The sequence below is a fragment of the Dendrobates tinctorius genome, unplaced genomic scaffold (genome assembly GCF_039654945.1).
Source record: "Dendrobates tinctorius isolate UK_male_01 unplaced genomic scaffold, ASM3965494v1 ptg000044l, whole genome shotgun sequence".
Lineage (NCBI taxonomy): Eukaryota > Metazoa > Chordata > Amphibia > Anura > Dendrobatidae > Dendrobates > Dendrobates tinctorius.
This window is the reverse complement of record NW_027361712.1, coordinates 35,400,635-35,424,092: the sequence shown is the minus strand read 5'-3', so window position 1 is coordinate 35,424,092 and position 23,458 is coordinate 35,400,635. Positions and strand designations below refer to the sequence as shown.

The window sequence follows — 23,458 nt, the reverse complement described above, 5'->3', positions numbered from 1 at the left end:
TCAATCACCAGCAGCATCTGGGAACACCCAATTTTTTCTTCTGGGCCAAGTGGACTAGCGCCAGTGTGTCACTATTATTTAACCCCACGTTTATTATACTTGTCTATATTTCCCCTATTCACATGTAAAGCGTCATGGAATAAATGGCGCTATATAAATGCATAATAATATACATCTGCATATTTCAAGTACACATCATTACCATGTGCAGTGACCTTCACAAGTGGCAGTCATGAGTTAAACAAGATATACTAAGCATGAATGAATTCTAAAACAAATAAAGTTAGTTTTAGAATTCCACAAAAATATGACATGTGAACACAGCAAAGTAGTATGCCTGTCATTTTGGTGGATTAACATGGGCCAAGGGTTTAATAATAATCTTTTTTATATAGCGCTAACATATTTTAAAAGAATAGTGCAATATTCTAACCCCTACTAGTCACTGTTTGCTTTCCAAGCAGGGCTGTGGAGTAGGTAAGCAAAACTACAGACTCGAAGGAAAAACAGAAAACTTTGCCTTTACACCAACAGTAAATATTCACAATTCATATTTTTTTAGAATATACATACACACATCTTTGCTTCATTCAACTTTATTAGGACATCAGTTTTCACAATACAACATTGGCTGGATTTAAAATGCAATAAGACCAAGACGATGGCACCTTCTTTACACTCATAGGATCTTTGGCTTCTTGTAATAAATGGCCTAAAAAAAAAAATAAATAAAATGTTGGCGATAGGTCATCAATACGAGATTCGTTTGGTTCACTGGTACATTCAAAAACCATACATTTACATTGTGACAATGTTGCAATTGCACATGGACCAGTACTGGTCACCAAAGTATTGAAAGAGGCACACTGTTGAGAGCAGCGAAGCCACAGAAGGTAAATATGCTTATTTTCATACTGTATAGATCACAATAGGGGCACTAAAAAAAAAAAAAAATTTGCACACTAGCTGACAACTCATTTAACCCTGTGAAACCCTTCAAACCATAGAGCACTTTGTGAAACAGTGGTTTTGAAGAGCTACCTTCACAAAAAAGGTCACTAAATAATATTGTTTTAGAATTGATCTGCATGCACATTAAATACGAAAACTCCATCAACTGTTGGTGCTCATGAGTCCAGTTGACATTTCATATATCCTTCAGCAAGAAGATTGTTTAAGAGCACTTGTTTAGTCTGTCATAATAAACCATGCATTGTTTTTCTGTCTTGCCCCACAAACTTCAGAAGTGAGGAGAGGCAGCCAACCCACCTTTACTCAATGCTGAGTGAAAAAGGCCACTTTAATCTACGACAGCCTAAAATCTCAAAGCCCATAGCTTGGGGCTCAGAAAGGAACAGCTGCCGAAACTTTAGAAAATCTGTAGTTTTTAATGGCTTAACAAGTTAGCACAGTCTATTAAATTTTATAATACCAACAGCTGAAGTTTACCTTTCAGAAGTAACTTTCCCAGATAGCCTTAATCCAGATCACCTGAAGAAAACCATAAAATGACAAATGAAGTAAACACTCATAAGTTCCTACTAAAAAGAATGAAAACAGCATGGACATGTGTGAATCAGAGCATGAATCATAATCACAGATCTCAGGTGAAACACGGACTATGCAAACTCATCACAGGGTAGTTATGGAGCTTGTCCATGCACACACGTTTTAAGCCTGAACAAAGCAACACTATTAACCTTTTAATTCATTTACAGGAAAGTGGCCAAATCACAACATCTGTGTAGAGCGTATATGGATGCAATACTCAATTTTCCCAAGACATATGGTCAAGTAAATGCACCCAAGAGTGTACAGAGGGGCCCGCCAGAAAAATCAGAACATTCATAATCTTTATAAGACTAAAGCAGGGGACAGTTCAGTAAAGATTATTATTTCCAAATTAGTATATGATAGGTATGTTGCTTACCTGCACCGAAAGTGAATGCACAAGTCATCTCTGGCAGAAAAGTTCACATATGTCACAGTGCTCGTAGTCTACCACCCATCTAAGGGGAATGAACATTAAATCTTATACTGAAAGCAAATAAAATCCACTCTTCAAAGTGTATATTACAGATGGAAGGATTAGAAATATGTTGGGAGCAGCCTCTCACAGAAAATGGGCATCAGTGACACCACGTCACTGGGCAAACAGTGGGCACTGTAAAAGCCTGCTCAGGGCATGAACATAATCATTAGTTTTCAGGTGAAACACGGACTATGCAAACTCATCACAGCAGGCTGGATACATGTGGGAAACATTAAAGGAATCGTCAAGTATACATTGGGACCTAGTATTGTGTTTTGGGGAAAACATTTGCTTACAGAAAGCTTTCTCAAATACCACAAATCACCTGTGGCAACCAACACTACACTATTACTAAAGAATTCATAAGCACCAAAGGGTGGGGAAAGAAGACTATTGCTTCCTGGCCCATTTAAAGACAAGTTTTCAGGACATGACCTATAGTGCACATTACATTTTTGAGTTACACGTACTTTTAAACTTTGGAAGTAATGAGTTTAAAAAAAAATAAATGATCTTGCAGTGTTCACACTAGCCTCCAGCCACATACATTAGATGGCTGTTGACTTGACAGCCATTTTGGCCAGCTCTCCCTCACACACAGGAGCGCCCATTCAGCCGAGTGCACACTTCTGAGAAAGCCATTGAAACTTAATTAAGAGGTAACAGAACAGTAAAATCAGAGATGTTACAGTTTGATAACAGCTAAGTATGCAGCAGAACTGGGGTAGTGCAAAGACAGATCTTGCCCTTAGGGGCCCGTTACACATGGCGATATCGCTAGCAATATCGCTGTAACGTCACCGATTTTGTGACGCAGCAGTGATATTGCTAGCGATATCGCTATGTCTGATACTTACCTCGGACCGGCTCCCCCGCTGGTTATCGCTAGCCGCGCGAGAACATCCTGGACATTTCTCGTTGGGCACTTCCTGCTAGGCTTCCTGTGGCGCCGACGAGCAACGCAGGCGGGAGGACGTCAGGATCGCCTCGTCTGACAGGTAAGTAGCGACCGCCGACCCCTATGTCGCTGGTGAGATCTGCCTGTGTGGCAGCTCACTAGCTACGCACCAGCGATCCATATTGTTGTCGGGATAGCTTGTACATTGCTAAGTGTAACGGTACCCTTACACAGATCTGCTAAAGGTTGTGGGATCCTGCTCTGCATGCAAAGATCACAAACCAGAAGTTCAGATCTGACTTGTTAAAAAGTCAAGACATTTATAGGGAAATTAGGACCCTACTGGCAACTTTTTCTAAAGAACACTCACTGAAGTCAGTGAGGTTCACAAAAAAAAAAAAAAGCAGCGACAGACTGGCAATAGCTAGGTCTATGTACCTTCAAACAAAACAAGATGACATCAGCTGTAGGTTGTCACCAGTCCATGTAACCTGCAACAAGACGACTGATTAGAAAAAGCACGTGCTAGTCTGGTATATTACAAACATTTAGCGTACAAATTTTTATTTTCTGTCTTACCCCGCAAAATTCAGAAGTGAGGAGAGGCAGCCAACCCACCTTACTCACTCCTGAGTGAAAAAAGGCAACTTTAATCTACGACAGCCTAAAATCTCAAAGCCCATAGCTTGGGGCTAAGAAAGGAACAGCCATCGAGTGGTGGGAATGTCAATAAATCATGAGCCATTAATAGGGTAACAAATCAGCACAAGTCAGTTCAAACCAATGAAACTTACCTTTACAATCCTATATCCAGATCATCTATACAAAAAAAAAAAAAAAAAATGTCATGAAGTAACGTAAGTTACTAAAGGGAAAGAGACAGAACGGACAAATGTGGCTCAGAGCATGAAAAGTAATCACAGATCTCAGGTGAAACACGGACTATGCAAACTCATCACAGAACGCCACAGGGTGCTTAAGGAGCTTATACACACGTTTTTGTTTTACTTGAACTAAGATTAATAGAACAAGACAGTTAACCCTTTAAAGCATTTACGAGAAAATTGTCAAATCATAGCCTTTCACAGCAAGCCCACGATATATCTGTAGATTATTTAACTCTTACATTAGATCATGTAAATGCACCTAAAATGTCTACAAATGGGTTACTAAAGTCAGAACAACCTACATGATCACAACATTCAGGCTAAAGCAGAGAACACCAGTAAAGATCACCATGTCCACATTAATATAATAGGAGCGTTGCTTACCTGCACATGTCATCTCTGGCAGAAAGTCCATGTATGTCACGGTGATCGGAGTCTACCACCCATCTGAGGGGATGAACTGTGTGTTATTAAAGTGGGAGCAATTTATAAATATATTATGGGAGCAGCAGCCGGGCAGAGACCCCACAACACTGGGCACAGTACAGGCCTGCTCAGGGCATGAATGTAATCATTGGTAATCAGGTGAAACACGGACTATGCAGCCTCACCACAGCCGGCTGGTGCCATGGCCACGTATACATCGGGGCCTAGTCTGGGGAGCAGGGCAAGCGCCAGCAAACACCGCGTGTAGCTCACAAATCCCCCACACCACTGTGTGAGGATCATAGGGAAGGAGTGGGGGCTTTCTAGGGTCAGGGCTAGTATCTGCAGGCACAGGACTGAGGACCACCCTCACTTACCCTCCAGGAGGAATAGCCCACAGGCTCGCCATAGCAGCTCCGAGACACCTAGGGATAAAACATGCAGTCTGTAGTGAAGAGTCCGGCACAGGACTATGCTGCTGACCACAACACGGGCTCCCGCCTACTAAGAGGCGCGCCGAACACACGGAAAACGAGGGACAAGCCGACACAGAAAGCGCGGGAACACGGCTGCGGAGCCACCACGTGCTCATCCAACATGGCGGCCTGGAGCGCAATGACCTCCAGCAAACAACAGAGGGAAAGTCACAGCGCCGCATACACAGAACTCCGCGACCGGAGCACAAGCGACATGTCCCGGCCTGCGCCCCACACTCACCTCCTATATGAGCTGGAACAATGGAGCTCTGTGTGCGCGACCATAGCCCCATCCGAAGCGAGACCGAATGGCTGCACAGGCTCTCGTGATGGAGACCGTCATGGGAAAGGGAGGAGCCGCCCACAGTGCAGAGCTCCGCCTCCTACCGGGAGGAGAATGCAGCAGAAGGCGGGGCCTCCTGTCCACTCCGTACAGTTAGTACAGAGCTCCGCCACCTACGTTCCGACTCCTTTTAGAGACACTGGTCAGCTGCACGGGACCTCCTTTATAATCCCCGTGCCTGTCCCCATCCGCCCTTATTACCTGAGGAGCAAGGCAACTACTTCCGACCTTGTCACATATACAGAAAGCACATCAACACATAGCAATAGACACAGCATATCAGCACAACATCTATACACACACAGCTCTGCCGTATCAGCACAACATCTATACACACACAGCTCTGCCATATCAGCACAACATCTATACACACACAGCTCTGCCATATCAGCACAACATCTATACACACAGCTCTGCCATATCAGCACAACATCTATACACACACAGCTCTGCCATATCAGCACAACATCTATACACACACAGCTCTGCCATATCAGCACAACATCTATACACACAGCTCTGCCATATCAGCACAACATCTATACACACACAGCTCTGCCATATCAGCACAACATCTATACACACACAGCTCTGCCATATCAGCACAACATCTATACACACACAGCTCTGCCATATCAGCACAACATCTATACACACAGCTCTGCCATATCAGCACAACATCTATACACACACAGCTCTGCCATATCAGCACAACATCTATACACACAGCTCTGCCATATCAGCACAACATCTATACACACACAGCTCTGCCGTATCAGCACAACATCTATACACACAGCTCTGCCATATCAGCACAACATCTATACACACACAGCTCTGCCGTATCAGCACAACATCTATACACACAGCTCTGCCATATCAGCACAACATCTATACACACAGCTTTGCCATATCAACACTACATCTATACACACAAGTCTGCCATATCAGCACAACATCTATACACACACAGCTCTGCCATATCAACACATCTATACACACAGCTCTGCCATATCAGCACAACATCTATACACACAGCTTTGCCATATCAACACTACATCTATACACACAAGTCTGCCATATCAGCACAACATCTATACACACACAGCTCTGCCATATCAACACATCTATACACACAGCTCTGCCATATCAGCACAACATCTATACACACAGCTCTGCCATATCAGCACAACATTATACACACACAGCTCTGCCATATCAGCACAACATCTATACACACAGCTCTGCCGTGTCAGCACAACATCTATACACACAGCTCTGCCATATCAGCACAATATCTATAAACACAGCTCTGCCATATCAGCACAACATCTATACACAAAGCTCTGCCGTATCAACACAACATCTATACACACAGCTTTGCCTTATCAGCACAACATCTATACACACACAGCTCTGCCATATCAACACAACATCTATACACACAGGTCTGCCATATCAACACAACATCTATACACACAGCTCTGCCATATCAGCACAACATCTATACACACAGCTCTGCCATATCAACACAACATCTATACATACAGCTCTGCCGTATCAGCACAACATCTATACACACAGCTCTGCCATATCAGCACATCATCTATACACACACAGCTCTGCCATATCAGCACAACATCTATACACACAGCTCTGCCGTATCAGCACATCTATACACACAGCTCTGCCATATCAGCACAACATCTATACACACACAGCTCTGCCATATCAGCACAACATCTATACACACAGCTCTGCCATATCAACACAACATCTATACACACAGCTCTGCCATATCAGCACACCATCTATACACACAGCTCTGCCATATCAACACTACATCTATACACACAAGTCTGCCATATCAGCACAACATCTATACACACACAGCTCTGCCATATCAACACATCTATACACACAGCTCTGCCATATCAGCACAACATCTATACACACAGCTCTGCCATATCAGCACAACATCTATACACACACAGCTCTGCCATATCAGCACAACATCTATACACACAGCTCTGCCATATCAGCACAACATCTATACACACACAGCTCTGCCATATCAGCACAACATCTATACACACAGCTCTGCCATATCAGCACAACATGTATACACACACAGCTCTGCCATATCAGCACAACATCTATACACAAAGCTCTGCCGTATCAACACAACATCTATACACACAGCTCTGCCATATCAGCACAACATCTATACACACAGCTCTGCCATATCAGCACAACATCTATACACACAGCTCTGCCATATCAGCACAACATCTATACACACAGCTCTGCCATATCAACACAACATCTATACACACAGGTCTGCCATATCAACACAACATCTATCCACACAGCTCTGCCATATCAGCACAACATCTATACACACACAGCTCTGCCGTATCAGCACAACATCTATACACACAGCTCTGCCATATCAGCACAACATCTATACACACACAGCTCTGCCATATCAGCACAACATCTATACACACACAGCTCTGCCATATCAGCACAACATCTATACACACACAGCTCTGCCATATCAGCACAACATCTATACACACAGCTCTGCCATATCAGCACAACATCTATACACACACAGCTCTGCCATATCAGCACAACATCTATACACACAGCTCTGCCATATCAGCACAACATCTATACACACACAGCTCTGCCGTATCAGCACAACATCTATACACACAGCTCTGCCATATCAGCACAACATCTATACACACACAGCTCTGCCATATCAGCACAACATCTATACACACAGCTTTGCCATATCAACACTACATCTATACACACAAGTCTGCCATATCAGCACAACATCTATACACACACAGCTCTGCCATATCAACACATCTATACACACAGCTCTGCCATATCAGCACAACATCTATACACACAGCTTTGCCATATCAACACTACATCTATACACACAAGTCTGCCATATCAGCACAACATCTATACACACACAGCTCTGCCATATCAACACATCTATACACACAGCTCTGCCATATCAGCACAACATCTATACACACAGCTCTGCCATATCAGCACAACATTATACACACACAGCTCTGCCATATCAGCACAACATCTATACACACAGCTCTGCCGTGTCAGCACAACATCTATACACACAGCTCTGCCATATCAGCACAATATCTATAAACACAGCTCTGCCATATCAGCACAACATCTATACACAAAGCTCTGCCGTATCAACACAACATCTATACACACAGCTTTGCCTTATCAGCACAACATCTATACACACACAGCTCTGCCATATCAACACAACATCTATACACACAGGTCTGCCATATCAACACAACATCTATACACACAGCTCTGCCATATCAGCACAACATCTATACACACAGCTCTGCCATATCAACACAACATCTATACATACAGCTCTGCCGTATCAGCACAACATCTATACACACAGCTCTGCCATATCAGCACATCATCTATACACACACAGCTCTGCCATATCAGCACAACATCTATACACACAGCTCTGCCGTATCAGCACATCTATACACACAGCTCTGCCATATCAGCACAACATCTATACACACACAGCTCTGCCATATCAGCACAACATCTATACACACAGCTCTGCCATATCAACACAACATCTATACACACAGCTCTGCCATATCAGCACACCATCTATACACACAGCTCTGCCATATCAACACTACATCTATACACACAAGTCTGCCATATCAGCACAACATCTATACACACACAGCTCTGCCATATCAACACATCTATACACACAGCTCTGCCATATCAGCACAACATCTATACACACAGCTCTGCCATATCAGCACAACATCTATACACACACAGCTCTGCCATATCAGCACAACATCTATACACACAGCTCTGCCATATCAGCACAACATCTATACACACACAGCTCTGCCATATCAGCACAACATCTATACACACAGCTCTGCCATATCAGCACAACATGTATACACACACAGCTCTGCCATATCAGCACAACATCTATACACAAAGCTCTGCCGTATCAACACAACATCTATACACACAGCTCTGCCATATCAGCACAACATCTATACACACAGCTCTGCCATATCAGCACAACATCTATACACACAGCTCTGCCATATCAGCACAACATCTATACACACAGCTCTGCCATATCAACACAACATCTATACACACAGGTCTGCCATATCAACACAACATCTATCCACACAGCTCTGCCATATCAGCACAACATCTATACACACAGCTCTGCCATATCAACACAACATCTATACATACAGCTCTGCCATATCAGCACAACATCTATACACACACAGCTCTGCCATATCAACACAACATCTATACACACACAGCTCTGCCATATCAACACAACATCTATACACACACAGCTCTGCCATATCAACACAACATCTATCCACACAGCTCTGCCATATCAGCACAACATCTATACACACAGCTCTGCCATATCAGCAGAACATCTATACACACAGCTCTGCCATATCAGCACAACATCTATACACACAGCTCTGCCATATCAGCACAACATGTATACACACACAGCTCTGCCATATCAACACAACATCTATACACACACAGCTCTAGAGGCACGAGGCTGAAGTTGGTTTCTTATTCATTAGTTTCTTATTCGGCAATTTTTTCTTTTCTATTTTTTATAGGTTTAATAACAAAAAATAAGCATCACAATAATAACACACATGTGCCCTGATGTGAAAACACTTAGAAACAGCTCAAAAATGGGCATCAAAGTGGGCACGGAAAGGCGTTAATGAAAGGGTTAAAAGACTTTGGGCCACTGATCTCACACTATGAATACACAGATAGTGATGCCCTGCATCAAACCCAGGTCCCTCCAGCCTGGCCCAAATGGGTTCTGGGCATCAGAATTGGCATCAAAGTGGGCAAACAGCCGATTTTCACAGATTTGAATATGTCGCTGATGTTTTTAAGGGGTTAAACGACTTTGGGCCACTGATCTGACACCATTCTTACATGTATTTTAATGCCCTGCATGAAATTCATGTCACTCCAGAATTTACCAAATGGGTTCTGGCCATGAGAATTGGCATCAAAATTGTCAGACAGTCGATTTTGATGATTTGAATAAGTAACTGATGTTTTTAAGGGGTTAAATGACCTTGGACCATTGATCTCACACCATCACATACACAGTAAGCGCCCCGTCACACATAGCGACTCACCAGCGAACCCAACAACGATATCAACGTGTCAGGATCGTTGGTGAGTCGCTACATGATCGCTGGTGAGCTGTCAAACAGGTTGGAGAAACACTAGCGATTTAAAAATTGGTCCGATTTTGATGCAGGAGAGTCGGAGGAGTGTAATGCAATTGTCATGTGAGTGTCATGTGTTTTTTATGCCAGTACAATCTGATTTTTCACACCTAGCATCTGATTTACATCTGAATGCAGTGCGATTGCTATCAGACTACAATGCGATTTTAACATGATCTTACACATACATATTATTGTTATTATACATTTTTATAGCGCCATTTATTCCATGGCGGTTTACATGTGAAAAGGGGCAAGTATAGACAAGTACAATAAACATGAGCAAAACAAGACACACAAGGAGAGAGGACCCTGCCCACAAGGGCTCACAGTCTACAGGGGATAGGCGAGAATATGCTTAGAGCTGGTCGTGTGGCTGTTGAGCAGACTGAGGATCACTGCAGGTTGTAGGCTTGTCGGAAGAGGTGTTAAGGCATCAGGTTCCTACAGCTGCACAGCAGGAATCCGGAGCCATGCATCCAGCGGTCTCCAATTCCTTTCCGACCACTCAGGGACCTGCACAGCAATCTCGGAGATCCAGGCGCCCTGCTCAGACCAGCTCTCTGGGTCTGGATGTTGCTGCCACCGATGGACCAGCAATGGTAGCGCAACCTGCTTTGCAGGAAACCACTCCAGAGGCTAAATGGCATGTCACACTAAGAGATATCGCTAGCAATATCGCTATAACTTGTGACGTTATAGCGATATTGCTAGCGATATCGCTGTGTCTGATACTTACCTACGACCGGCTCCCCCGCTGGTTATAGCTGATCGCGCGAGAACGTCCTGGGCCGTTTCTCGTCGTCAGCTTCCTGCGGCGCTTCCTGCTGTGACAACTAGCGACGCGTGGAGCCGGGCGGGAGGACGCAGGATCGCCTGGTGTGACAGGTAAGTAGCGACCCCCGTCCCCAGCGATGTCGCTAGTGAGATCTGCCAGTGTGGCAGCTCACTAGCGACCACTTAGCAATGTACCAGCAATCCTGACCGCGTCATATCGCTGGTCGGGATCGCTGGTACATCGCTAAGTGTGACAGTACCTTAAGTCCTCTCGCCGCGCTACTGGGTATGCCCACGAGACGATCTCCCAGTGGAGATCGGGGGTCACGTGCCCAGGTCCTTCTCCTGATCTGATTGGCCCATCTCAGAGGTCTGAAAGGTCCCGGAAGCGCATGGCTATAAAAGGCCCGCATGGCCGCTCGGCCATGTGCTAGTATAGACTATACTTGCTATGTGTGAATGGTGATGGATGTATGATTCTGGTGACTGACTCATTTGAAACCCCTTCCCTCTTATATTACGTATGTGGTTAGGGAATTAGAGTTATAGTCGGCGCCAGTCAGTGGCAATCCATATGCCACAGTGCATACCGCACCGCTACACTAGCGTCTGATAGTGTTATGCCTCACGGCACTGTCGTAGAGAGGCAGTAGTTACCGCCGCGCTGCAGTTAGCAGCACTTACCGGCGTCTGCGGTAGCGACGCCACACGCACGGTAGGTCAAGACGGACACCGACCTCTGCCTTGGGCCGTGTCCTGTGACCATATACCGTGTGTGCAAGCCAGCTGAGACCTGTGAAGCTAACAGGCTCGGCGTTTATGCTTTATTTATACTACAGCACCTCTGTGAGTTTAACAGAGTCCGCTCTGCGCACCTCGGGTGACGTTTAACCCGAGCGCAGTATACCGCCATATAGCGAGTCTGCCATTACTCAGCAGCGGTTGTTACACCTACTGCACGGTGGACCCCGGGCGTCGAACGCACTTCCTATTATTTATATTTAGTGCGTTCCGCCGTCCCTAACTTTATACTAGCGCCAGGGTCTGGGTAGTAATGGCAGACCTGCAGCCGCTGCAGCGGTACATTCGGCAGCTGGAGAGCAGGTTGGCGGCTATCGAGAGCTCCACCTCAGCTGCGAATGCTACGGTAGCCGCTGCTCAGGCAGTCGCAGAGGCTGTCTCACGCGTGCCCACACTCACGCCTATGCCGTCAATATCTCGCCTCCCACTACCCGACAAGTTTTCAGGTGACAGCACCACCTATAGGGGATTCGTGAGTCAGTGCTCTATCCAGCTTGAGTTACTGGCTGCACGGTTCCCTACAGAGCGGGCTAAGGTGGGGTTTATTGTTTTTCTTTTATCTGGCAGGGCATTAGAGTGGGCTACGCCATTGTGGGAGGGTGATGATCCCGTGGTTCAGGGCGCTGCCCAGTTCCTCGCGGCTCTGAAGCAGGTATTTTTGGGACCACTGATCACGCACGACACCTCTCTCCAATTATTGGCCCTAACACAGGGGTGTCTCTCGGTCAGCCTTTATGCCGTCCGATTCCGGACATTGGCTTCCAAACTAGCGTGGCCTGATAAAGCACTCATCCCTGTTTTGGAGAGGATTAGCAGAGCATGTCAAAGATGCTCTAGCAACCAGAGAGGTCCCCACAAGTCTGGAGGAAGTGATTGCCATCTCCACCCGCATTGATCTCCGGTTTACGGAGCGCAGGCTGGAAGGTGCGCAATCCAGACGAAGGGTTAACTTGGCTCCCACCTTCACCGAGCCGCTAAGATCTCCCGCTCAGGAGCTTACATCCTCCGAACCTATGGAGGTGTCTCGCGCCGGCCCCAAGCCACGTCCGGTGTGAAGCTCCGCACGTTGTTACCAGTGCCGGCAGTTTGGTCACTCGGCTAGCACGTGTCCTCTACGGTCGGAAAAACGATCACCTCCAGTGGTCGTAGGTGGTGGTCAGACAAATATGAAACCCTTTTCTCCCAAACCAGTATTCCGAGGGACCTTAGATAGCGGGGCCTCCACCTGGGAGGTAGAGGTTACCGTGGATTCCAGGGCTGAGGGGAACTTTATGTCCTCGACCTTCGCCCAGAAACACGCTATTCCACTGGTGTTACTGCCCCAACCTCTGACCATCAGGGTGGTTAATGGTGCACCTTTACCATCTCAGGTGACCCACCAGACAGCCCCACTCGGGCTCTCAATCTCACCCTCTCATCGTGAGATTCTGTCCTTGTTTATTTTGCCAGATGGCATCGACCACGTGCTTATCGGAGTTCCCTGGCTCCGTTGTCACTCCCCTCATATTGATTGGGCTTCGGGGAACATACTGGGTTGGAGCAAGGACTGTGAGGGAAGGTGCCTGAGGGGCAGTGCTCAGGTAGCTTCCACTGAAGTGCCCACAGATCTCTCCACGCTTCCTAAACCTTACCACCAGTACACGGACATCTTCTCTAAAAAATCTGCGGAGACGCTCCCGCCGCACCGTCCTTACGATTGCCCGATAGATCTTCTGCCAGGCACGGAACCACCTAGAGGCTGTGTGTATCCGCTGTCACTCCCTGAGACAGAGGCTATGTCTCAATATATCCGGGAGAACCTGGCTAGAGGTTTTATCAGAAAGTCGGTGTCGCCGGCTGGTGCAGGGTTCTTCTTCATGCAGAAGAAGAGCGGAGAGTTACGTCCCTGCATTGATTACAGAGGTCTCAACGCCATAACAGTTAAAAACAAATACCCTCTCCCGTTGATCTCTGAGCTATTTGACAGGTTGCGAGGGGCCCGGATCTTTACGAAATTAGATCTACGGTGGCGTACAACCAGATCCGCATTCGCGAAGGAGACGAGTGGAAGACAGCCTTTAATACCAGGGATGGCCACTACGAATATCTGGTCATGCCCTTCGGCCTTTGTAATGTGCCTGCTGTCTTCCAGGATTTCGTCAACGACGTCTTCCGCGATATGCTCTCCACCTCGGTGGTGGTCTATCTGGATGACATCCTCATCTTCTCACCGGATTTGACCTCCCACCGGAGAGACGTCTGCAGGGTCTTCGACAGTCTGCAGGCGAACTCTCTTTTAGCCAAGCTGGAGAAGTGCCAGTTTGAGCAAGAGTCCTTGCCGTTCCTGGGCTACATCACCTCGGCCCAGGGGTTGGCTATGGATCCGGCCAAACTGCAAGCAGTAATGGACTGGCAGGAACCACACACACTCAAAGCGGTGCAGCGCTTCCTAGGGTTCGTCAAGTATTACCGCCAGTTCATACCTCACTTCTCCACACTGGTAGCTCCTTTGTTTGCTCTCACAAAGAAAGGAGCTAATCCTAACGCATGGTCTGAACAGGTCTCCAAGGCCTTCTCGTCTCTAAAATCCCATTTTGCTGGCGCTCCCATCTTACACCGTCCCGATGTGGATAAACCGTTTATCCTGGAGGTAGATACCTCTTCCGTCGGTGCAGGAGCAGTCCTTTTCCAGAAATATGCTCAAGGTCGGAAGCATCCCTGCTTCTTCTTCTCTAAGACCTTCTCACCGGCGGAGAATTACTCCATCGGGGACAGGGAGCTGCTAGCAATGAAGTTGGCCTTTTCCGAGTGGAGACATCTCCTGGAGGGAGCCCGGTTTCCCTTCCAGGTGTATACGGACCATAAAAATCTGGTCTATTTACAAACGGCCCAGCGCCTGAACTCTCGTCAAGCTAGATGGTCGCTATTCTTCTCCCGCTTCACCTTGCACTATCTCGCTGGAGAGAACGTCCGTGCGGATGCTCTCCCGCGCTCGTTGGTCTCAGCGGAGGAAGGGGAGGCTGAGCCACGGCTAATTCTCCCTTCGGAGAGCTTTACGACCATGGCTCCAGTTGCTCTCGAGTCAGTGCTACCGGGCAAGACCTTTGTGCCTCCTCAGCTACGGCCGGAAGTTCTCGCCAGGGCACACGCGTCCAGGGTGGGTGGTCACTTTGGCAATAAGCGGACCACAGAACTCCTGGCAAGGTCGTATTGGTGGCCACACATGACTCGAGACACTAAGGAATATATACAAGCATGCGTCTCGTGTGCACGGAACAGGTCCTCTAGACAGAGGCCGACTGGGTTATTGCATCCTCTGCCGGTGGTGGATATACCTTGGGAGATGGTTGGTATGGATTTTGTGGTTGGCCTGCCCAATTCTGGTGGCAGTACGGTCATCTGGGTGGTCACCGACCATTTTTCTAAAATGGTGCATCTGGTGCCACTCGCACGGTTGCCTTCCGCTCGTGGTCTTGCCACACTGTTCATTAAACGTATTCTGTCTGCATGGCATGCCGGACAAAATTGTTAGTGATCGAGGTCCCCAGTTCGCGTCCCGGTTTTGGAGGGAGCTCTGCAGCCTACTCAGCATTGCGCTAAACCTGTCCTCCACTTACCATCCCGAGACGAACGGCTTGGTTGAGAGAGCCAACCAAACCTTGGTCACGTACCTGCGGCATTTCGTCTCTGCCAGGCAGGATGACTGGGCATCCTTGCTACCATGGGCTGAATTTGCCCTGAATAATGCAGTGGCTGATTCCACTGGTCAGACGCCGTTCCTTCTAAATTACGGCCAACATCTGCGCATCCCTGTCCCGATACCAGTGTCCTCCGCTAACTCCAGGGTGGCAGACTGGGCAGTGGAGGCTCGCGACATTTGGGATCGCAGTCAGGATGCTATTCGTGCCTCTAAAGAATTAGGGCATCTGCCGACACACATCGGCGACCCGCTCCAACCTTTTCCCCCGGCAACTTGGTGTGGCTCTCTGCTCGAAACATCAAGCTGCGGGCCGAGTCCACCAAGTTCACGCCACAATACATCGGACCTTTTAAGGTTCTCGAACGAATCAGCTCGGTGGTCTACCGCCTGGCTCTTCCTCCACATTTAGCCATTTCTGACGTTTTCCACGTGTCCCTTCTCAAACCTGTTCACATGGCCCGGTTCTCTGAGTCATCTGCTGGGTCATCAGACTTGTCTTCGGACGAGTTTGAGGTTATCGCCAATGTGGGACGCAGGATTGTGCGTGGCAAAAAGTTTTATTTGGTGGACTGGAAGAGTCATGGTCCAGAGGCCCGGATCTGGGAGCCAGTGGAGAATATCCATGCTCCGCTCCTGATTGCGGCCTTTGAGCATAGCGAGGCTCAGAGGGGGGGCCCAAGGAGGGGGGGTAATGTTTGGCGTCAGGTTCCTGCAGCTGCACAGCAGGAATCTGGAGCCATACATCCAGCGGTCTCCCATTCCTTTCAGACCACTCAGGGACCTGCACAGCAATCTCGGCGATCCAGGCACCCTGCTCAGACCAGCTCTCTGGGTCTGGATGTTGCTGCCACCTCTGGACCAGCAATGGTAGCGCAACCTGCTTTGAAGTAAACCACTCCAGAGGCTAAGTCCTCTCGCCACGCTACTGGGCATGCCCACAAGACGATCTCCCAGTGGAGATCGGGGGTCTCCTGATCTGATTGACCCATCTCAGAGGTCTGGAAGGTCCCGGAAGGGCATGGCTATAAAAGGCCCGCATGGCTTTTCGGCCATGCGCTAGTATAAACTATACTTGCTATGTGTGAATGGTGACGGATGTATGATTCTGGTGACTGACTCATTTGAAACCCCTTCCCTCTTATATTACGTATGTGGTTAGGGAATTAGAGTTATAGTCAGCGCCAGTCAGTGGCAAGCCATACGCCACAGTGCATACCGCACCGCTACACTAGCATCCGATAGTGTTATGCCTCACGGCACTGTCGTACAGCGGCAATAGTTACCGCCGCGCTGCAGTTAGCAGCATTTACCGGCGTCCGCGGTAGCGACGCCGCACGCACAGTAGGTCAAGATGGGCACCGACCTCTGCCTTTGGCCGTGTCCTGTGACCATATACCGTGTGTGCAAGCCAGCTGAGACCTGTGAAGCTAACAGGCTCGGCGTTTATGCTTTATTTATACTAAAGCGCCTCTGTGAGTTTAACAGAGTCCGCTCTGCGCACCTCGGGTGACGTTTAACCTGAGCGCAGTATACCGCCATATAGCAAGTCTGCCATTACTCAGCAGCGCTTGTTACACCTACTGCACGGTGGACCCCGGGCGGCGAACGCACTTCCTATTATTTATATTTAGTGCGTTCCACCGTCCCTAACAAGAGGTGGGTCTTCAGGTTCTATTTGAAGGTTTCCATGGTAGGCGAAAGTCTGATGTGTTGGGGTAGAGAGTTCCAAAGTATGGGGGAAGCACGGGAGAAGTCTTGTATGCGGTTGTGGAAAGAAGAGATAAGAGGGGAGTAGAGAAGATCTTGAGAGGATCGAAGGTTGCGTGTGGGTAAGTACCTGGAGACCATGTCACAGATGTGTGGAGGAGACCAGTTGTGGATGGCTTTGCATATCATAGTTAGGCTGGAGTCACACACAACGAATAAAAAATCGGTCCCATTTTAACGGTCCGAAATCGCACAAAGGTATCTTAACCAGTGATGCGTTTTTGATGCGATTTTTCTTCATTGATGCGATTTTAATCGCATGTAAGCATCCTTTTGACATCCGTCTGGCGAGATTTTCTCGCTGGATAGCAAAATGGACATATAATGGAGTCCAATGACAGGTTTCCCCACACAAACGAATTAATAGATCTAGACACACATATATATTTATATATATATATATATGTATATATATATATATATATATATATATTTTATACATGTCATAGAGACACATTTATACATATATTTGACATTCATACAGTTCATCATAGCAGAATAGCCACAGAAACATTTGCCGGCTTTTGTATAATTATGCTCCTGCCCGACATGAAATGACACATGGTTTACATATAGTTAACCATTTCATTTCATGTTTTTTTTGTAATGTCTATCACTATTAATTAGATGAGTGTTTGTGGGTAAAATTATGGAGTTGTAGGGGTTAATTTAAGGGGTTAATTCGTTGTATTAAATTGCAGGGACTCCTGCTGACGTCACTGAGGCTGCAGGGAGTCCCCGTAATTTAATACAACGAATTAACCCCTTAAATTAACCCCTACAACTCCATAATTTTACCCACAAACACTCATCTAATTAATAGTGATAGACATTACAAAATAAACATGAAATGAAATGGTTAACTATATGTAAACCATGTGTCATTTCATGTCGGGCAGGAGCATAATTATACAAAAGCCGGCAAATGTTTCTGCGGCTATTCTGCTTTGATGAACTGTATGAATGTCAAATATATGTATAAATGTGTCTCTATAACATGTATAAAATATATATATATATATACACTCACTGGCCACTTTATTAGGTACACCATGCTAGTAACGGGTTGGACCCCCTTTTGCCTTCAGAACTGCCTCAATTCTTCGTGGCAGAGATTCAACAAGGTGCTGGAAGCATTCCTCAGAGATTTTGGACCATATTGACATGATGGCATCACACAGTTGGCGCAGATTTGTCGGCTGCACATCCCTGATGCGAATCTCCCGTTCCACCACATCCCAAAGATGCTCTATTGGATTGAGATCTGGTGACTGAGGAGGCCATTTGAGTACAGTGAACTCATTGTCATGTTCAAGAAACCAATCTGAGATGATTCGAGCTTTATGACATGGCGCATTATCCTGCTGAAAGTAGCCATCAGATGTTGGGTACATTGTGGTCATAAAGGGATGGACATGGTCAGCAACAATACTCAGGTAGGCTGTGGCGTTGCAACGATGCTCAATTGGTACCAAGGGGCCCAAAGAGTGCCAAGAAAAAATTCCCCACACCATGACACCACCACCACCAGCCTGAACCGTTGATACAAGGCTGGATGGATCCATGCTTTCATGTTGTTTACGCCAAATTCTGACCCTACCATCCGAATGTCGCAGCAGAAATCGAGACTCATCAGACCAGGCAACGTTTTTCCAATCTTCTACTGTCCAATTTCGATGAGCTTGTGCAAATTGTAGCCTCAGTTTCCTGTTCTTAGCTGAGAGGAGTGGTACCCAGTGTGGTCTTCTGCTGCTGTAGCCCATCTGCCTCAAAGTTCGACGCACTGTGCGTTCAGAGATGCTCTTCTGCCTACCTTGGTTGTAACGGGTGGCAATTTGAGTCACTGTTGCCTTTCTATCAGCTCGAACCAGTATGCCCATTCTCCTCTGACCTCTGGCATCAACAAGGCATTTCCGGCCACAGAACTGCCGCTCACTGGATTTTTTTTCTTTTTCGGACCATTCTCTGTAAACCCTAGAGATGGTTGTGCGTGAAAATCCCAGTAGATCAGCAGTTTCTGAAATACTCAGACCAGCCCTTCTGGCACCAACAATCATGCCACGTTCAAAGGCACTCAAATCACCTTTCTTCCCCATACTGATGCTCGGTTTGAACTGCAGGAGATTGTCTTGACCATGTCTACATGCCTAAATGCACTGAGTTGCCGCCATGTGATTGGCTGATTAGAAATTAAGTCTTAACACACAGTTGGACAGGTGTACCTAATAAAGTGGCCAGTGAGTGTATATATATATATATATATATATTGTGTCTAGATATATTCATTCTTTTTTTATTTAACCGGTCTCTGTGATTTTACTGTATTGGAATAAAGAATTGCCGGCTTTTGCTAAAGGACACCGGGCGCGATTTAATCGCAACTCACAAATCGGGTCCGTTTTTAGTCCCATTTTTTCATTGCATTCGTCCGTTTTATTCGCCAGTGTGACCCCGGCCTTAGGGTTTTAAACTGGAGCCTCTGGACGATAGGAAGTCAATGAAGGGCTTGGCAAAGAGGAGAGACTGGGGAATAACGGGGAGACAGGTGGATTAGTCGGGCAGCAGAGTGCAGGATGGATTGGAGTAGTGCCAGAGTGCTAGAGTGGAGACCAGAGAGTAGGAGGTTGCAGTAGTCAAGGCAGGAGATGATAAGGGAGTGCACTAGTATTTTTGTGGTTTCATGGTCAAGGAATGCATGGATGCGGGAAATATTTTTGAGTTTGAGACGGCAGGAGGAGGCAAGGATTTGGATATGTGGCTTGAAAGTGAGGGCAGATTCAAGGATCACCCCGAGGCACTGAGCATGCAGAACTGGGGAAAGTGAGCAGCCATTCACATTGATGGATAGGTCTGGTGGAGGGGTAGAATGAGATGGGGGAAAGATTATAAATTCTGTTTTATCCATGTTCAGTTTTAGAAAGCGAGCAAAGAAGAAAGCTGAAATAGCGACAGACATTGTGGGATTTTGGTAAGTAAGGAGGTGAGGTCAGGTCCAGATAGGTAGATCTGCGTGTCAATGGCATAGAGATGATACTGCAACCTGTGGGATTCTATGAGCTGTCCCAGGTCGAAGATGTAGATGGAGAAAAGTAAGGGTCCTAGAACTGAGCTTTGAGGAACACCCGATATATATACTGCTCAAAAAATAGAGGGAACACAGAATATCGGGGCATGGCCTGGTCATGGTGCAGGGCAGACGCACATAGAGAGAGCTCTTGCTTCCCAGAGCCCTTACGGTAAAGATTTAGCAAGCACAGGCAGTCCCCCGGCCTCTACATGAGAGATAAAGCCGGTCTTCGCTCTCAGGCACCACGGGAGCCTTCCTCCAGACCTGCTGACCCTGGAATTACTCGGTATCTAACAGCCCCAAGCAGCGCGGGAAAACAGACCACACGTGCAGCTATGGCAGCTACTGAGGAGAGATCTGATGTGCAAGGCCAGAAGGGTTCACGCTTGTCTGCTGCTGCTGCAGCCGGATCATCACATGGAGGACGCACACAGGGAAAACAAGCACACAGGGAAAACAAACACACAGAAAGTGTGAAGCTGGACAGAACAAAACTGGAGATAAGGTCGGTAGCATTACAGGCATCCAGAGAGTGGAAGACTCCCTGTCCCTCCCCTCCCCCTCCAGGCCAGCTCCTGCTGCTAAACAATTAACTCATTCCTCTGCTCCAGACGAATCTCTGAAGAGAGCAGGGGCTGCAGACAGCACACTTAATGGATCCTTTACATTTGACACTGGCATAGTGGGGATCAGCGGTGAGGCTACCCAGGGCGGTCCTGAGACCCTTATGGGTTCTGGGGATTCCTCGTCCCTGACTATGAATGTAGGGGAACTACGTGCCCATTTAAGTGCCATCCCCACCAAGACTGATGTCGGGATCCCTCAGATTACTCTTTCATCTGAAGGACCGATGTTCTTAGGTGTGAAGCACCATATGTCTCTAATCAAAGGCTCCGTCGAGAAGAATAACACAGACACGGGCTGTATAATACCACTCGGGATGCCTCTCAAGACGCCTCTGGCTTATCAGTTAGGCTTCCGTCTTTTATAGTAAAGAATTTAAACATTTAAAGACATGCGCAGTACAAATGATTTTACAACTTGTTTTCTACAAAGAAAGTCACTTAGGCGAAAAAGCAGAGGTATTTGACCTTGGTTCACAAGGGAGATGTCTGAGACATCTCCTCGAAGAACAGATAAGGTTTTAAACAAGAGAATGCAACATAAACAGAACTCAATTTAACTCCTTCAGTTCCTATCATTCCCCCCTTTGACATCTTCATTTTCCACAATCTGGAACACTGGATCCTGCAACAACAGCGGATAGTGGCTCGTTCACCAAGTACTATCCCAGGCCGACGGGTTGCCCAAGGGAGACAGGTCTTCTACCTTCTCCATCCCCCAGATACTGAAGCCACGTCCATCATTGCAAGAGTACGCTCCTTCATGCCAGAAATGAGATGTCAATCTAGGACTCAAAGAAATAATAGTTAAATTCTTGTTGTTTACAGTCAAACTTCCTTATCTATTTCTACATCTTTTCTTGCATACAGAGATACACCAAAAAACAAGTTTCAATAACACATATATTACGAAGATACAAACAACAATGATTTTGGACAGCAACGGTGGTGTTCAATATATCCAATATATCCCATATTTGGTCATCTAAGTAATCTGTAGCCCTGACTAATTTATCCCACATTTGAGTAATCATAGGATAAATAAAAATAGAACTGACAATTTTATTAGCCACACTCATCTGCACTATATGTGGTCTCCCAGAGAGGCGAGGTGTATTGTCAGCAGCTCTTTTGTACAACGTGTGTTTAGGTATGCTCTGAGTATTCAACTGGTCATTCGGAATAACAAAGGTAGCTGGAGTCAAACGACCCAGAGTACAAGTACCTTTTACCCCTACTGGCAACCAGTTATATGCATTGTCTCCACATACCCAGAACATGTCACTAGGTAGGTCCCATAGGGCTGAATGTTGTAATACCAATCTATGAACTAAATCTATGAACGCAGATACATTCTGAAGCATACACCAATTTGGAAGTTGTCCTAAAGGGCTACAATACCCTACATCGGGATTTCCACAGGTGGGAGTTCCTTTCTCATATCCAGATGACTCGTTGCAAGGTATATTACCTGAAATATTAAAACAAGTTTCATTATTGCCCTGGGGAAATAAATTGGAATACTCCCAGGACGTGTTATGCAACCTTCTTTCTAGCAGTATTGGTTTGAAGGCATCAGTAGAGTGGGAAGTTACATTAAAACTAACTTGTAGGCCATACATTGGAATTTGCCCCAGGTAGGATAATCGAGTTCTATTCCTGGGTACCCAAGCCCCCCCTTTATATGCCAGATATTGAAGGTATGTATTACTTCCTGAAAGATTACCCTGCCACCAAGGGTATCCTACCCATCCCACAATAGGTATTCCAACAGTTGTGTTCCATAACTTCACATTATTTGTGGCATTATTAGCGAGTGTATCAGAACAACTGGTCCAGGCAAATAATTCCTTGGGTGGCATAGGAATAACAAGGAACGGAATACTAGTGGCTGATACTGGTGAACGTGTGCAGATCCAGCAAATGATTTGACCAATCATTCAGTAATTTTTCATGATGTTGTATAAACTTATTATTCAAGGACATTGGAGAATTTAGATTGTCCCACGCAGCTACCATTATTACAGATAATGCAACAAAACCAAACCAAAACATTATGCACTCTTATGCTTTGTTAATTCCTGTGGCTAGTTTGCAATGCGATGCGTGGATCCAGGTTGGTCGTCCTTCCAACTTAACAGAAGTAGGCGTTGTTAGGAGTACTTGGTAAGGTCCTTGATATCGGGGTTCAAGGGTCTTTCTGGAGTGTTTCTTGACATATACGTAATCACCAGGTTGTAGACAGTGAGTTCCTTCCACACTATCTGGATCTGGAATGGAAGAGAAAACTAGAGAATGCATTTGAGTTAAATGCTTTTG

The 23,458-nt window shown here is 46.4% G+C and overlaps 1 long non-coding RNA gene and 3 other non-coding genes across 4 annotated transcripts; all 4 read right to left on the bottom strand.

Annotated features, from left to right (window-relative positions):
* Nucleotides 1-580: 580 nt before the first annotated feature.
* LOC141089189 (uncharacterized) lies at nucleotides 581-5,193 on the bottom strand. The gene is made up of 8 exons (XR_012232207.1): nucleotides 4,961-5,193; nucleotides 4,621-4,668; nucleotides 4,202-4,264; nucleotides 3,725-3,749; nucleotides 3,369-3,421; nucleotides 1,931-2,009; nucleotides 1,450-1,491; nucleotides 581-712 (listed from the first exon to the last, which is right to left on the bottom strand). It is a non-coding gene; the product is annotated as an uncharacterized lncRNA (long non-coding RNA).
* LOC141089262 (small nucleolar RNA SNORA79) lies at nucleotides 1,220-1,364 on the bottom strand. The gene has a single exon (XR_012232228.1). It is a non-coding gene; the product is annotated as a small nucleolar RNA SNORA79 (small nucleolar RNA).
* Nucleotides 2,172-2,246, bottom strand: LOC141089264 (small nucleolar RNA SNORD126). The gene has a single exon (XR_012232229.1). It is a non-coding gene; the product is annotated as a small nucleolar RNA SNORD126 (small nucleolar RNA).
* Nucleotides 3,499-3,643, bottom strand: LOC141089261 (small nucleolar RNA SNORA79). The gene has a single exon (XR_012232227.1). It is a non-coding gene; the product is annotated as a small nucleolar RNA SNORA79 (small nucleolar RNA).
* Nucleotides 5,194-23,458: the final 18,265 nt, after the last annotated feature.